Raw genomic sequence first — 9,920 nt, 5'->3', positions numbered from 1 at the left:
CGACACCAGTTGAATTGTTCCTTCAGAGGGCTAGCACAGATACAATGGGCCAAATAGCCTCCTCCTATACTATGATCGTTCTATGATTTCTCAAAACTACAACTATTTTAATTACTAATATGGAGGGATTCCGAGGACAAGTACCTATCTGTAATAGTATATATTTTTAAGATCCAGGTATGTAGGTCATGTACCCCAGTGATTGGTTGGTTGAATCAAACAGTCTTCCTTGGTTGTTCGTAATAGACAGGAGTACAGATTGTACCCAATCAGCCTGTGCTTGCAAAACCCAAAACAAAACATCTGGCGTTAGATGTGATTCCATGATTGGACAGCACTTGCTGAACAATCCCAAGTGCATTAATAGTTACACTCACAACCAATTTAAGATTATTAGTCGAGTGTATAACATGGCTCATTTACGCTTGCCAGATGTGACATACATTCATACACCAGGATCCATTCTCTATAAACAAAAGAAATTTTGAATTACCCAGGAACTTAGGGAGTTGAGAGTCCCCCACTGCTTTCTCCTTGGCAACATTTTGGCCAGAGTTGACTTGCCAAAAATCAGCACCCTTTTCTACAGTAATATAAAGTGTTGCGATTGTTTGAAATTTGGCATTCTTGCATCCATTCGGATGAGTAGAAGATGAAACACTTTAGCAACATGTCTCTTTCCAGCAGTACTTTTTTAAAATTCTTCCATGGAGTGGGCATCACTGGCAAGACTATCATTTATTGCCCATCCTTAATTACCTCTCATGAAGGTAGTGGCGAGTCACCTTCTTGAACTGCGACAATCTGTCTGGTGCAGGTATTCCTACAGTGCTGTTAGGAAGGGAATTCCAGGATTTTGATCCAGTGACTGCGAAGGAATGGTGATAACAGTTCCAAGTCAGGATGGTGTGTGACTTGGTGGGGAATTTCCAGGTGGTGGTTTTTCCAGGTGTCTGCTGCCCTTGTTCTTCTAGATGGTAGAAGTTTGGAAGGTGCTGTTCAAGGAGCTTTTGGTGAGTTGCTGCACTGCATCTTGTTTCATATAGTACACATGTTTTTGGTGAAGGGAGTGAATGCCAAAAGTGGTAAATAGGGTGCCAGTCAAGCAGACTGCTTTGTCCTGGGTGGTGTTGAACCTTTGAGTGTTGTTGAAATTGCACTCATCCATGCAAGTGGACAGTATTCCATCATACTACTTATTTGTGCCTTGCAGGTGATGGACAATCTTTATATATTTAGGAGGAGCAGAATTCCCAGCCTCTCATCAGCCAAAGTCTTTATATGGCTAGTCCAATTAAGTTTTTGGTCAATGGTAACCATCAGGATGCTGATAGTGGGGGAATTCAGCAATGGGGGTCGTGCCATGGAATGAGATGGGAGATGGATAGATTCTTTTTAGAGATGGCCATTGCCTGGCCTTGTATGGTATGAATGTTACTTGTCACACATCAGCCCAAGACTGAATGTTATCTTGGTCTTGCTGCATATGGACACAGACTGCTTCAGTATCTGAGGATTGCGAATGGTTTTGAATATTATCCAGTCATCAAGAAACATTCCCATTTCTGAACTTATGATGGAAGGAAAGTGCAAGACCCAAAACATTTAAAATAAGAAACGCTTGCAAAAAGAAACTGTTATTTGTTCAGATTTTCAAAATTCAGCATATAAATGATAATTAATGAGTTTGTTTTAATGCCTTGTCCCATGCAGGCTAGGGAGGCTATGAGGACTGTAAACCTGTCCCACTTGATAGATTAGATATAGATAAGATTGGCCAGATTAACTGAACAAAATAGATTATATGCAGATAAAAATAGCAGGGTGTATCTCGCAAGAGTGTGATATCGGTGATGGCAAGTCGCTAACCTGTTCCATCACTCTTCCAGACCCCTTTTACACTTTCACGTATGCCAAGGTCTACCCCAGCCAGTTTATGCTCCTGTGAAATTAAATTTGTTGCCATACTGCATACACACAGTTATAACAATGTCAAAAAAACATGCTTTTTTTCTGCACTCTCATTTGCCACATCCGGAGGACAGGGAGACCTTGCGCTTGTGCTACTCTGCAACTGGCTATTCTAAATTTGTCCAGTTTACCTCCTAGTTTGAAGACCTTGGCTTCTAAACACCAATCACTCCATAACAGGAACACTGAGGTGAGTAGCTCACTGTGATAAGGAATCACATAATTTTTAACATTGTGCCTTTAATACAAATCTCAGCCTCAAAATGACCGTTGTTATTTCAGCAGTTGAGCAATGAACATGTTTATGCTGACAGGATTATTTTTTTATTAAGGATGCATTCTCAATTCATATAGGGCATTTGATGTAACAACTTACTGAGTCATGTGTAATGTGATAGCCCATTGTCTCGTGGGGGAGGACACGTAATCAACATAGTGCCTGACAGCAGGGAATAGCAATCCATGTGCAAATCCTTACCCCATGCAGTTCTGAGATCAGGGTAACATCCCAACTGCTGCCTTGGGTAATTCAACACTGTTGGGGATCAAATTCATGGGAACAAGAGGCCATTCTGCCCCTCAACCTTTGCACATTGAAGTGTTTCCTAATTTCACTCCTCAAAGGGCTGGCTCTAATTTTTAGCGATGTCACAGTCCTGGAATCTGCAACCACCAGTGGATAGTTTCTCTCTTCACCCTGTTGCCCTTCATATCTTGAAAACTTCAATCATCACTCAAAATCTTCTAAATTCCAGGGAATTCAACCTCTATATAATCTCTTCTCATAACTTAACCCATGGTGTTCAGATATTATTCTGGTAAATAATCTACGCTGTGTTCCCTCTTAAGCTAATATATTTTTATTAAGATGTGGTGCCTGGAACTGAACTCCAGATATGGTTTAACCAGAGTTCTGTATCGTAGCATTATTCCTGGCCTTTTTCTGCCTTTGCAGATAACACAAGAGTACTCGGGGGTGGACAAAAGATTTAGTGTTTCATAACCTGTTACATTTAACACACATGGTGTGCATTGTTCACCCGCCAGCATACCAGGGGACACAAAGACATTGGAGATGGTGTCTTATTACGGTGCACTGGTATAACATCACATAGCTACCAGAACTAGTGCACAATGTTGTCCTCTGCAACCATTCATGGTGTGGGATGTTTAAGTACATTACCTGCACACGCTCAAATGGCAGCCCAAACCCTCCCTCTTGTGCTAGCACCCCAAATATGAGATGCCTCGCCAAAATGCTGACTGTGCATTTCAGCAAGGCATGGAGGTGTTATCTTTATAGGGTACTGCTATACCCCTTTCACCTCCATTCAGTGGCAGAGGTCCCCAGTGGAGGGCTCTCTACTTGGGGGTCCTCCTCCTTATCATTGTGGACCTGGGGTGGGGGGAGTTGCACAGGTTGATGGATTCCCAAGATACATTTGTCTTTTGCAACCTTATGGAGTCCGTAGACCATACATGTATAAGTCATCCTAGGCTGCACCCTCTTTTTAGTGTTCTGAAAAATCTTGTTACTTTCTTTTTGGTTGCACCTCAGTTCCGCACTTTTGATCTATGGGCACCCGGTACAGAGGGGGAGCGGTGAGGGAGGAGGATCTCCTAGTAGGCCTGCTCCTGGGCCTAGCCAAGCTGGCCATTAACAAGTCCAGGTCATCAAGGGGGCTGTCCAACCCAACTGTCTGCCTTTCTACCATGGCTACCGCAGGGCCTGGGATGTATTATTGACCCCTTTAACCACATTTTGGTTTGATGTTTTAAGTTTCCTTTCTGATTTGTTTTTAGTTTCAGGAGGTTCCCTTCTTTTTGGGGGCTGCTCCTTTTAATTTATCCCTCAGTTAATTTGATTTGGTTTATTTGTTTAGTCAAAAAGATTGACTGTCTATCCCTCTTCCATGGCTATGCTCAATTCCGTGTGTCCCCGGAAAAGGAGCACGTGGTGTCTGCGACACCATCAAGGCCTCCTGCACAGTGGGCACTGCTGAGATCGGAATATTTTATCAACCCTCTTGATCACATTTTGTTTTGAAATTTTAAGTTTCCTTTGAGATTACATTTACTTTGATGCAGCATTCCTTTAAGGAGCTGCATTTTAATTTATCCCTCAATTAGTTTAGCTTGTTTGGTTAACCAAAAGATGCACACCATCTAATTTTACTGTAGATTTGAGGGATGAATATGACCCATGTGACCTTAAGGAAGTTTGCTCACACTAAAGAGGATTTGATAAAGATGCCAATACACCCAAAAGATATATTGAAAACATTAATGTGCAAGAAAGCCAGCATGTTTATGATCGAGTTCATAACCACGTTATCTTTTTCCACAACTGCAATGTGGTAAGAGAGATAGTGGACAGGACTGGGAGTGATATGTTTATCACACAAATGGGTCTAGCTTCATAACTGCCAAATTCATAACCGCATTATGAAAAATGAGAAAACTTGTCTTTAGTTTATATGTTTGAATTAAAATGGAAACTCTCCCTCATTATTATGATTCAAAATGGATAACTACAGGCGATACATCCATGGGAAATATTTCTTCTTAAATGAGTTTTGTTTCTTGTTTCAAAGCATGAGGCTATGCAGAATATGATACATTGCATGTGTCATTAGTGTTCCTCAACATCACTAATTTTACATGTAAGCTTTGGGGCAGTTGTTAAACACACTACCTTAAGTGAAAAAGCCAAGTCCTAGCACAGCGATTTAAGCACAAAAATCTGTGCTGACACTCCAATGCAGTACTGTGGGAGTGCTGCAATGTCTTTTCAATAAGAACCTCTAAAGGTGGATGTAAAAGATCCTGTAACAACACTGGAGAGTTGATCAGCCAATATTTTTCTCAAAACCAACATCACTAAAGGGATTTGTTTTGAGTCCATATGACTCATTTTCCTATGTTGTACATTTTGTAACCTTTGTTTCTTCTACCTTTCACCGTCACTTGCTAATTTTCTGTCTCCCATTCTCTGCTCTGAAATTTCCCCACCTGAATCTGCTCTCAGGTTCCCATTCCCCCTGCCAGTCTGGTTTAAACCCTCTCCAACAACACTAGCAAATCTGTCTGCAAGGACATTTGTTCTGGTCCTATTCAAGCTTCTCCAGATCTCAACTTCCCTTGCACTAATCTTAGTGCTTCAGAAATCTAAAGCCCTCTCTCCTGCCACGTATTTGTCTGGTGTATTCTCTTATTTCTACACCTCCTTACATGTGGCTTGGGAGCCATCCATACATGACTACCTTGGAGATCCTCTTTCATAACTCCCCAAGCTCAGCCAGCAGCACCTCATCCATTTTTGTACCTATATCGTTAGTGCCAATGTGGACCATGACCTCTGACTGTGCATCCTCCAGAATGCAGTATAGCCACTCAGTGATATCCAGGACCCTTACACCAGGGAGGAAACACACCATCTTGGAATAATGTCTGTGACCACAAAAGCATCTGTTGGTTCTCCTAGTGGTAGTGGAATCCTCTACCACTTTGCTTTCCTGTCTTTTGGCCCATTGAGTCCGCACCAACTGTTTGAAAGAGTATCTTATCCAGGCCCTCTCCCCCCACCCTATCCCTGCTCTTTTGAGGAATAGAGTATCTGTTAGAAAGTGGGATGACCTCAGGGGACTGCTGCACTCCCTGCCTTGTCTTTCTTGTCTGTCTCATGGCCACCCAGTCTCTCTTTGTCTGCACTTTGAGCTGCAGGATGACCACCTCCTGAAACGTACTATCCATGTAGCTCTCATCCTTAAGAGCATGCCTCAGTGACACCAGCTGCTCACATTCCAAGATACAGCACTTGATTTTCCTATCTGGTGACATTCTGTGCACATGTAGTTCATGTAGCAAGGGGTTTCTGAGACTTTTAAAACAAAGTAGACCAATCTAAAATAGGGACCCATAATGTGCCTTATAATATACCAATGGTATCATGATGTGCCTCCTACATGTATTATTCAAAGGTATTGTCTGTTAAACACAATATAATCAATAGTAATGAACTTCTAACAAATATTGTAGTTTTCAAATATAGTTTTGAATGTCTTGCAAGCTTTGGCCAAAGATGGTTTGCCCTAAAACCATAATGGGAAAAAGCAGAACCAAATAGACCAAAATCTCTGGAACAATGAAGTATAGAACTTAATTAGTGAAAGGCTTTGGAAGACCTTGTAGCTGTTAGGTACTAAAATTATGGAATGGATAGAAGGATTCAATTGCTAATTAAAATGAATAGGACATTCCACCCCTCACTCTTGGCTTCACTGTGGGGACTGTGATGATAAGGTATGGCTAGTTAGATGGGATGATTCCCTTTTAGTTCTCATAGTATGCAGGTGGTGAGAGCGCACCTTGAACCTGTCAGACATGTGTAAGTAAGGTTGCAAAACAGGGGGAGGAAGTCCAGGTCCAGTTAACCAATTAGTTCCTAATTCTGCCAGGGGGGTAGAATGCTGTTGGCCAAGGTAAATATTGTGTAATGTATTTGGACCATCCAGTTTGTATGACAGATTGGGCGGGAAATACAAATCTTCAAAAATAGTATATCAGATGCGTTCATGTGATGTGAATTTAGAGAGAAGTTGGAATCCATCTGGCATCTCTTTCCTACTGTGTATTGGTCAAATAAAGAACCTCTAACTGAATACTGTCTCTCGCAAGTTTTCTATTGGCTGTGCTGAGCTGAATACAAGACTCCCCAGGAGTTATTCTGAAAAAATTCCCCTAACAGTTCAGAACATAGGGAGCATCCTAGAGTCCCTAGATGGTACGTGTATAAAATGAGTGTGAGCAACCCTGTCAGGCCTCAAATTTATTTACTGTATTAAAAATTGAAAGTTAAATAAACATAATGTTAATCTATGCATAACTTCTGATTAACTCATTTATAACCCTAGCACCTCTGAACAAGCTTTATTGCTAACAATAAACCTTATCAATAATAACCTGTACAATTACCTGCGTTGTAAAAGTTCAACCTTTTTCTTTCTTATCCAGATGTTTATAGACCTTTCCAAAAGTAGCGAGCTAACCTGGCTATCTATAAACACAGTAAGAAGTCTCACAACACCAGGTTAAAGTCCAACAGGTTTATTTGGTAGTAAATGCCACTAGCTTTCGGAATGCTGTTCCTTCGTCAGGTGAGTGGGGAGTTTTGACCACAAACAGGGCATACATGGTCAGAACTCCCCACTCACCTGACGAAGGAACAGCATTCCAAAAGCTAGTGGCATTTACTACCAAATAAACCTGTTGGACTTTAACCTGGTGTTGTGAGACTTCTTACTGTGTTTACCCCAGTCCAACACCAGCATCTCCACATCATATCTATAAACAGTCCATTGTCCTAAGAATTTACTGACCAAACGACTTGCAAATTTCTTGAAACGTCACTGTTTTTTGAATCCCAGCAGCTGAGTGGAGGAGTGCTTTTCCAGTCCCTGACTGCAGGTAAATGAATGTCCTGAGCCTCGGTGTTGATTTATAGCCCTTCTCTGGTTAGGTTACACTCAAGTGCCCTGTTCTCCACTTCTCCAATCTTCAACTGCAGCTCAAATAGTGAAGGAAAGGTCATTGATACCTACACATCAGAAAATGTTAACAATGGTAAATGCGTGAGGGGTGGGGGCAGGCTGGGTAAGATGGTCTTTCGGAGAGTCAGTGTAGACTTAAATGGCCAAATGGCGACTTTCTGCACTGTAGGGATTCACTGGTTGTGTTTTTTTCCCCCAAGTGGTGTTCAAATTCTGTCACCATGTAATGTCAGTTATAACTGTTGCTCCTGATCCTTATTTTAAGGCCATGCTAAAAAAAACTGCATATATGGATACTTTTGAGGACAGAATAGGGCTTGATACAGAACATTTACTTAGTTGAGCAGCCTGCCACCAATCTGGTAATGCTCATACATGAAAAATGGTTGCCTGGAGAGAGAGGGGTGCTGGTAACCATGGAGCTGTACTCCAGCATGAGTCAGCAACTGTTGAAATTTAAAGTTGCCCCATGGTTTTAAAAATTGTATTTCTTAAGCAATCTGCAGCAACAAGCAAATATGTCATATAATTCTCTCATTTAATCTACTAGAGATTGGGCATGGCTGGAGTGGAAGAAAGGCAGGTGAAAACAACCTTTCAGTGCCTGAAATGGTGTTCCAACCAGGACCCTTAAATTCAAATTACAGACAAATTCAGCAATATTTTCACCAATTATATTAACATGTTATTTTTTGGCATGTTGTTTCCAATTATTTGAAGTCTGACTGTATTCTCTCTCTCAAGGCTCTTATTTCACATGACAGCTCAATGTACAGCTTTTCCAGAGCTGTTCTCAAGATGCTTTAGAGCTTGTTGGCACAAATCATCGTTACAGACAGCATTACACCTTCTGGACATTTGTGTGAATGGCAGTGAAGGAAACGAAGAAGAAAAAAGAGCAGACCAAAAGAAGGCAAAAAAAAAGAGAGAAGTAAAAACACAACTGCGAGTCTAACAGCAGACTGAAAAAAATTTGGATACGTAGAACCATAACCTAGAAACTACAACATAACACTATCCTCATAATAAGAATTTTACAGTGATTCTAATGTAGAAAACTGGTCTACAGCACTTCACAGGGATAAACTAAATTCCACACTGACCCACATATGGAGATATTTGGACAGGTGATTAAATAGGTAGGGAGTGTCTTAAAGGAGGAAAGAGATCTGCAGTGTGGGAATTCCATAGCTCTTGGGGCCCAGGCAGCTGAAGGCACAGCCACCAACAGTGGGATGATTACAATCAGAGATGTGCAAGAGTTGGAGTGCTGATATCTCCAAGGGTTGTAGAAATAGGGGAGGGGGGGCAGCAGCGGTGGTGAAGCCATGGAGGGACATGAAATCAAAGGTTGAGGATTTTAAAGTTGTGGCATTGCTCAACCAGGAGCCATTGTAGTTTACAAGTGCAGAGATGGTAAATGAACACAGCTGGTGAGTTGTCAGATACCACCAGAAAGTTTTGGATGAATTCAATTTTATGGTGGTTGGAAGATAGGAGGCCAGCGAGGGCTTCAGCAGTTGATGATCTACAGCAAAGGTGGAGTCGGACAATGTTATGGAGGTGGAAATAAGTGGCCTTAGTGATGACCCTAATGTGACGTGTGGTTAGAAGCTGATCTTAGGGTCAAATGCGACACCAAGATTGTGAAGTCAGGTTCAGCCTCGGACAGTTGCCTGAATATTAAAGTTTATAACAATACACTAGGTATTGTTTAAAACCACTTCCCCAAGAACAGAATCAAAGACCCAACGATTCATTAATCTTGCTCCAAACTGTGAGTAGTTAGTGGGATAATGTTGAAATCAGAAAGATTTGGGAAATCAATTCAACTCAGCATGATAACTTATGAACAATAAAGGGGGAAAAAAAACTGCAAATGCTGGAAACCTACTGGGGGCAAGAAAAAAAAAACAGAAAATGCTGAAAACACTCAACAGGTCAGGCAGTGTCCATACACAGGAGTTGACATTTTGGAGTGCAGGTTTTTCCTCAAAACAGCTCATTGTGGGCATGATTAATTGTCTTAATAATAAATAAATCAGTGAAATTCTTTTGCTATCGTGCTTGCAGTACCTGAATTCTAATCAAGGCTCCACACCCAAAATGTAAATACTCCAACTTTCTCCAGAAATGCTACCCCAAGTTTTGCCAGGACATTTTGTTTTTGAAGAATTGCACAAAGTCCATTTCCTCAATTAATACCTTCACCATAAAACAATTACCCCTTCAATTAAAGAAAAATGGATCTAAAGTTCCTTTTGTTCATATGAATATTGTGATACAGATTAAGTTATTAATTGCTTCAATAAGCAATTAAGATAACGGCCAAAGAATTGATAATACATCAGCTTATTATCATTATATAATCAGGATATGAACTTGTGGATAGGGCAGCTA

This window comes from Carcharhinus amblyrhynchos, chromosome X (genome assembly GCF_965287045.1).
Source record: "Carcharhinus amblyrhynchos chromosome X, sCarAmb.v2.hapA, whole genome shotgun sequence".
NCBI classification, from domain to species: domain Eukaryota; kingdom Metazoa; phylum Chordata; class Chondrichthyes; order Carcharhiniformes; family Carcharhinidae; genus Carcharhinus; species Carcharhinus amblyrhynchos.
This window is presented reverse-complemented; position numbering follows the sequence as displayed.